Source organism: Armigeres subalbatus, chromosome 3 (genome assembly GCF_024139115.2).
Source record: "Armigeres subalbatus isolate Guangzhou_Male chromosome 3, GZ_Asu_2, whole genome shotgun sequence".
Lineage (NCBI taxonomy): Eukaryota > Metazoa > Arthropoda > Insecta > Diptera > Culicidae > Armigeres > Armigeres subalbatus.
This window is the reverse complement of record NC_085141.1, coordinates 326871980-326877914: the sequence shown is the minus strand read 5'-3', so window position 1 is coordinate 326877914 and position 5935 is coordinate 326871980. Positions and strand designations below refer to the sequence as shown.

Here is a 5935-nt window from a genome sequence, read left to right as displayed (position 1 = left end):
TGCTTATCGGAACCACGCCTTAGCCAGGTGGATTTTTCGCGTTTTATCTTAGCGCGCACTTCAGTTTACTGATAAGATAAAAAGACGTCGCTTGGTATATGCGTTAGCTAATTGCGCCTAAGCGTAGGCTTTGCTTAAATTGTGTGCGCAATAATTTTCCTATTATTTAGTCTTTCCCGCTGAATTGTAAAATGATGAGATTGAGCACATGTCGATATTGTGACATAAGTTAGATTACAATAATGCTTAAACAGAAATTACCGGAATGTCCATGGATAATCATTCGATAACTACTCAAAGTATCATTTTAAATACCCAAAATTTTCATGAAGATAATTCATGATTTTCTCAAGATTTTGTGAAAAATATTTGTTTTTCGGGAAAAAATGTCCGGGGAATTGAAATATTCTGGAAGATTATATATCATAACTTGTCGTGCAATCAAACCGGGAATCGAACTAATTATTCTTTACTTTCCATTAATTGTTGCCGTTGCAATAGTTTACCATAAGTGCATACGCTTCAGAAATGGAAGTAGATAGATAATCCCAAGCAAATCTATTTGGTTCTGTATCAAATTTTGCAAGTTCCAGTCAATTACGCAGTAGCAATTTGATATACCAAAGGTCATAATACTGCATTTTGATTTCATCTAATCGCACCGAAAAAAAATATATTTTGGGGAAGAGGCCCCAAAACCCAAAAATCGTTACAGCTAAGACATTAAAGCAGTCTTTGCTTAGCTAAGGCATATTGCCCCTCCTTCCCCTACTTTTAACTGAACTAATCTTGGATTTAATTATCAGGAATTAAATGGAATAGTACTGTATTCGTCTTATGACAGGTGATCAATAACATGTTTAATTATTATTCAGAGAACTAAATTCACGCGAGTAGAACTCAAATTTGTCAATCACCCTGTTAAATATTCGCGCCAAACAACAGCGCTCTTCTGCCTTGCAGTGACCAATCCGATGACTACCATCCAAAATGTTTACGTTTTCCAATTTTCCACCATCATGCATGCGCGTCCGTCGACGAAGCTTTGTTGCCGTTGCCGTCCCAACCCAACTGCATTCTCTCACCCATACAATCCCATCCCATCGCAGAAACGAGTCATCCTCGCTCACGGCGCACTCGACGACACCCTCTTCCGGGTTGCCCAAAAGTGCATGGGTGTCTGGGTGTTTGTGTGCGTTCCCGACTATCTTCGCATACGCCTAACAACCCACCTAGGCGCCAGGCGCATTCGACAACGATTCGAAAGGAAAATGAGGGGTGGATTTTCCACCCCTCTCGCTCTCTTTCGGCTGTGTCGATTACTTTCGAGAAAGTGCAACTTCTCATCCTTTCGGGCGACTTGAAACGAGCATCAAACCAGCCAAAAAAAAAGGACGACGACGGGAAGAGGCTCACCGCTCGCTCGTAAATCGCGTATTTCGGAGTGACTGGCCGAGTCGTGCGGTTGTGTCCGGTTGTGAACTCTCCCCGCGCACAGAATGTGAGCTTTTGTGAAAGGTGAAAACCAAGGAAAATTTGCTAGTGCCCAGGAAGTGACCCCGCCGCGAAAAAACGACAATGGATAACTTTCAAAATGGATAGAACCGGCCCCGAAAAATGAGGTAAGTTTTCGCGCGCCCGTTGTAAACATATGCCGCCGTCGCCGCCTGCAGCTGCCAAAGCGGGGGCGGCGATGATGGTGAAAATTTTTTTCAACCACCCCCGGCGGCGGCGGGCGTCCTCTGCCTGGCTGGCTGGGTGGTGGCTTTTTCCTGGGCTTTGTGCGTCGCAGCGGGAAAATGGATGCCGTCATGTTTTGCCACCTCCGCACGGTGGTTCGGAGCGGAAAAAATGTTGGATTGTTTTTGATTGTGCCAAATCGGGAGCGGTTGAACGGGTTGAACTGCACTGCTGTCGCGATATGCATCCACTTGATATGGATTTCATATTTATGAGACAGTTATGTTTGTGGCGGTAGTGTAGTTGTTGTGTTTTTGTAGTATATTCTCTTGGATAAAACTAAGAACTATACTGTGTCAAAAAATTGTCCGTACAGCATATCCGCATATAAAAATCAGGTATAAAATACATTATACCTTACCAGAGTTGCTGCACCTTTGATTTATTTGACGTCTAATTAGACCCCTTTGGTTTGTCAGTACTTGAAATATCAAAAAGAACGCTCAATCAATAAAATAAAATTATTTACTTATTTACTTTAATTATAAATTAAAATTATTCACAAAACCGACGCCAAAAAAATGTCCGTACACTTTTCTTATTTTTTTTTCTAATAAATAATGATCTGTCATTAGGCCAATATCCAACACATACATATAGTCTTGAAGGAAAGCTTTATCTAGTGATTACAAGTATAAATTGAAACTTTCTGCCAAGTTCTAATAATGTTTAGCACCAAAGTGTTTGTTCTGTAGAAAAATGACTGTTCCATATTGAAAAATCATGAAAATTGATCAAGAATGGTGGCAAAAGCTTGTCCGTAATAACCGGTGTTGGTAACCTTTCGTGATCGTCGGTACAGTATGTGATACATTACTTCTAAAAATCAAAATCACTTGAAATTTCCGTCGAAGCTCACTGACTATCACAACCGCACTCTTCTTCACGAAATTAGGCAAAATCCTAAGGGTAGTGCCCTTAAAGTGTGCGAGCTCTAAGGTCAGTCCGCAAACATTCCGCAACGATATTGGTTATCATAGTTGTTGCAGAATACTGTGATCGCCATTCGCGGAAAAATATCAAATCTGCCAAGAACTAAAGTATGCTCAAAACCGTGTCATTTTCATGTACGAGTGAAAATTTAACCATTTCGGGACCGATGGACTGGTTAAGGAATAGCGCAAACCAATTGGATCTAACAAAATTGCCACCGACTGATCATGTAATGGTTTGGAATGCTTTAGGTGCAAATGAAATCATAAACCTAAGGTTTATCAATATTTCTATGGAACGTTTCATTTATTAGGACATTTCTTGAAATAACTTGAAAGCAAGCTCCGTTCCAAAATTTCGATCCAATTTTTACTTTGTCCAAAACATTGTTCCAATCTCGTCAAAGAGTGGCAGCTGTACAATGCCGAAACAACGCTCTCGCATCCTCTCCAGACCTCAACCCCATTGAAAATCTGTGGTGCTCTTGTACAGAAAGTTCTAGATCACACGATACAGAACCTAAACCTCGACTTAAACTTATTAAAGAAGGTTCTCGTGCAAAAATAACGAAATATCTTCCCGGAAACAATTCAAAAACTGGCAAAATCAATAGAAAGACGTCTTTAGAGCATAATAGTAGAAATAATTGGGAAAAGGAAGGGTTATTATAAAGTTTTGCATACTTTAAACAAAGTTTTGAACACTGCCCAGGTAACCAGTAAGCATTATATAAAGCATTTAAGTGGAATTATATGCGCCTTTACTGCAAAACATTGAATGCCAATAAGCCCTATAGTCGCCTTTAATGCTATTTTAATGCAGGTTTTGGCCCAATATATGGCTGCTTAAATGCTCAATCCTACTTTATCGATAAAGAAGAAATTCTGCTGAGTAGCATTTATTCAGCATCCGAAATGCTGAATAAATCTCGCTTAACTTTTCAAAAGGACCTAAGTAACATTTGTTTCATGAATTAATTTGAATACTGCAATCAATAGCTTTCATGTTGTTCTGTTGATTGCGCTATTCAAATTAATTCATGAAAAAAATGTTACTTTTGAAAAGTTAAGCGAGAAATGCTTAATTTTAAAATCAAGAAGAAAAAGGTTTTTTATTGGCATTTTTTTCTAATTCTTTTTTTACATAGTTTTTTTTCATATTATATCGTTATTGTATTTTCATATTTGAAATGGAACATATTTTTTACTTTCTTCGATAATACCATTGTCTCTGGTTTTGATCATTTTGGGCGTAGCTGACTACACCTATGACTACACTGAGACTACACATATAAATCTTTTTTTTCGTGTCTTTATTAGGGAGACTTTCAGCCCGAGGCTGGCTACACCCATAAATCAATTCATACTAATTATAGTTCATTTGAAACATAAATCAATTATCAGCATTTTCAGCATTTCCATATCATTGTAAATCAATTATCTGGTGTTACATCAAATATATCGACGAAATCGATATAAGTTATACAATGCAGTAAATCGACGAATTTTTTTCAAATCCAAATACATAAAAATGAATTTCAAGGGGGGTCTCGTTGCGTAGTTGACTACACATTCGCCTTATAAGCGAATGGTCATGGGTTCGATTCCCAGCCCCTCCACCAAGGGGTCGTTCAAAAATGATGTCACAAATTTTAGGGGAGGGGTCTAAGATTTTGTGACAGTACATGTACTAGGTATACAAAAAAGCGGGACAGAGGGGGGGAGGGGGTCTAGAAATCCCAAAAAGTAGTGGACGTCATATTTGAATCGCCCCCAAACTCTTGTCAGTCGCCGGATCCGCAGCCCATATGGTGACGTTTTGGGGTACGCGCCTTACCGTTACGGCTGCCTGATGACGACTAACAACTTGTTCCTCTCGGAGGCATTCCTCCAACGTTACCCGGATTAAATGGCAACCGAACAATAATGCAACGATCATTGGATACACGACATGGACAAACGGACACAATGGACTCACGACAACATGAACTTGCAACGACAACAATAACGAATAATGGATATCTAAAAATAGATTTTGTGTGGGTTCTGCACAGCAGAGTACCACAGTAGATCACGGCACAGTAGCGTTTAAGAACACAGAGTACCTACCAAATAAACATATGAATAAAAAAATGAATTTCTGTCTATCAGAACCTTATAGACTCGGATACTACTGAACCGATCGACATGAAAATTTTGTATGAAGATTTTTGGGTCCGGGGAAAGTTCTTAAGATGGTCCGAGACCCCTCCTCTCTTTGGAAAGGGGGGCTCTCATACAAATGAAACACCAATTTCTTCATAAAACAAGAATTAATCAACCAAATGGAACCAAATCTAGCATGTTTTGGAAGGTTTAGAAGGGATGATACCCAGGAAACCATTAAGCACTCTAATAAGCCTTATTTAAACCATAAAACAACATTTCAGTCCCATTTCATACGAGGGAGGCAGGACTACATCCCCGACCCGCTAAACCGTTTCCATTGCCGCCAAGCCCATAGTCCCTTCGGTACAACCAGAAAGTAATGCTTCAAAGGGGGGCCACTGCACAACGCACCCTCGAGGTTAGCTGCGTGTCCTTGCTGCATCGAACTTCGTGACTCGCTTTTTTAGAAGAACACCATGGTATCGTGCCAGCGCATTACCGGCTTTCCAGGTGGCCTTACCACGCCCTATTCCTCGGAAGGTGAGAAGGGTCGACTTCGCGCCTACTTCCCTCTGCACGACTGGTATCAAGAATGATGATGCCGCGTGCACCACAAATTGACCTTTCTGCGATAGGGCCTATTCGCCAGAACACAGAGGGACTTGCCGACGCGGTGCCTACGCCTGCCCCAGCCTTGACGAGGACCCCTTTCCGTCCTCGGGCTCGGAACCCGCCCGGTTGACCGACGCCGCGAAAGCGACGATACCATGTTGTTCTTCGCGCGGCCACTTGTTCGATAAAAGGATCGAGTTCGACCACAAAGCATGACCACCGGTATGACCCATGAAGCCGACTCCGATCCCTTGGACCACCTCTTATTTGCGCCTGAACTAGCCATCCTTGAGTCACGCGCCACCTTCTGTGTAGCTTCGAGACGATTTGGGCGATAGCCAATAAAACGGCGTTCCAGCCAACTTCATCTTTACACATCCTCCGAACTAGGTTGTCCGGGGTAGTGTCCAGACCACATGTGGCAAGTATGTGGTCACGCATTGCGCGAAAACGTGTTCCAACACGTGTTCCTTCGTTTCCTCTAAACCTGCGCACACCAAACA

At 41.4% G+C, this 5935-nt stretch overlaps 1 protein-coding gene across 1 annotated transcript in view; it reads left to right on the top strand.

Annotated features, from left to right (window-relative positions):
• The first annotated feature begins 1439 nt into the window (after positions 1 to 1439).
• LOC134225562 (protein charlatan) overlaps positions 1440 to 5935 on the top strand; it is a 126324-nt gene continuing 121828 nt past the window's right edge. Inside the window, exon 1 of the mRNA XM_062705746.1 lies at positions 1440 to 1622. The gene's annotated coding sequence lies outside the window, so the exon portion shown is untranslated. The remainder of the gene's footprint in view (positions 1623 to 5935) is intronic.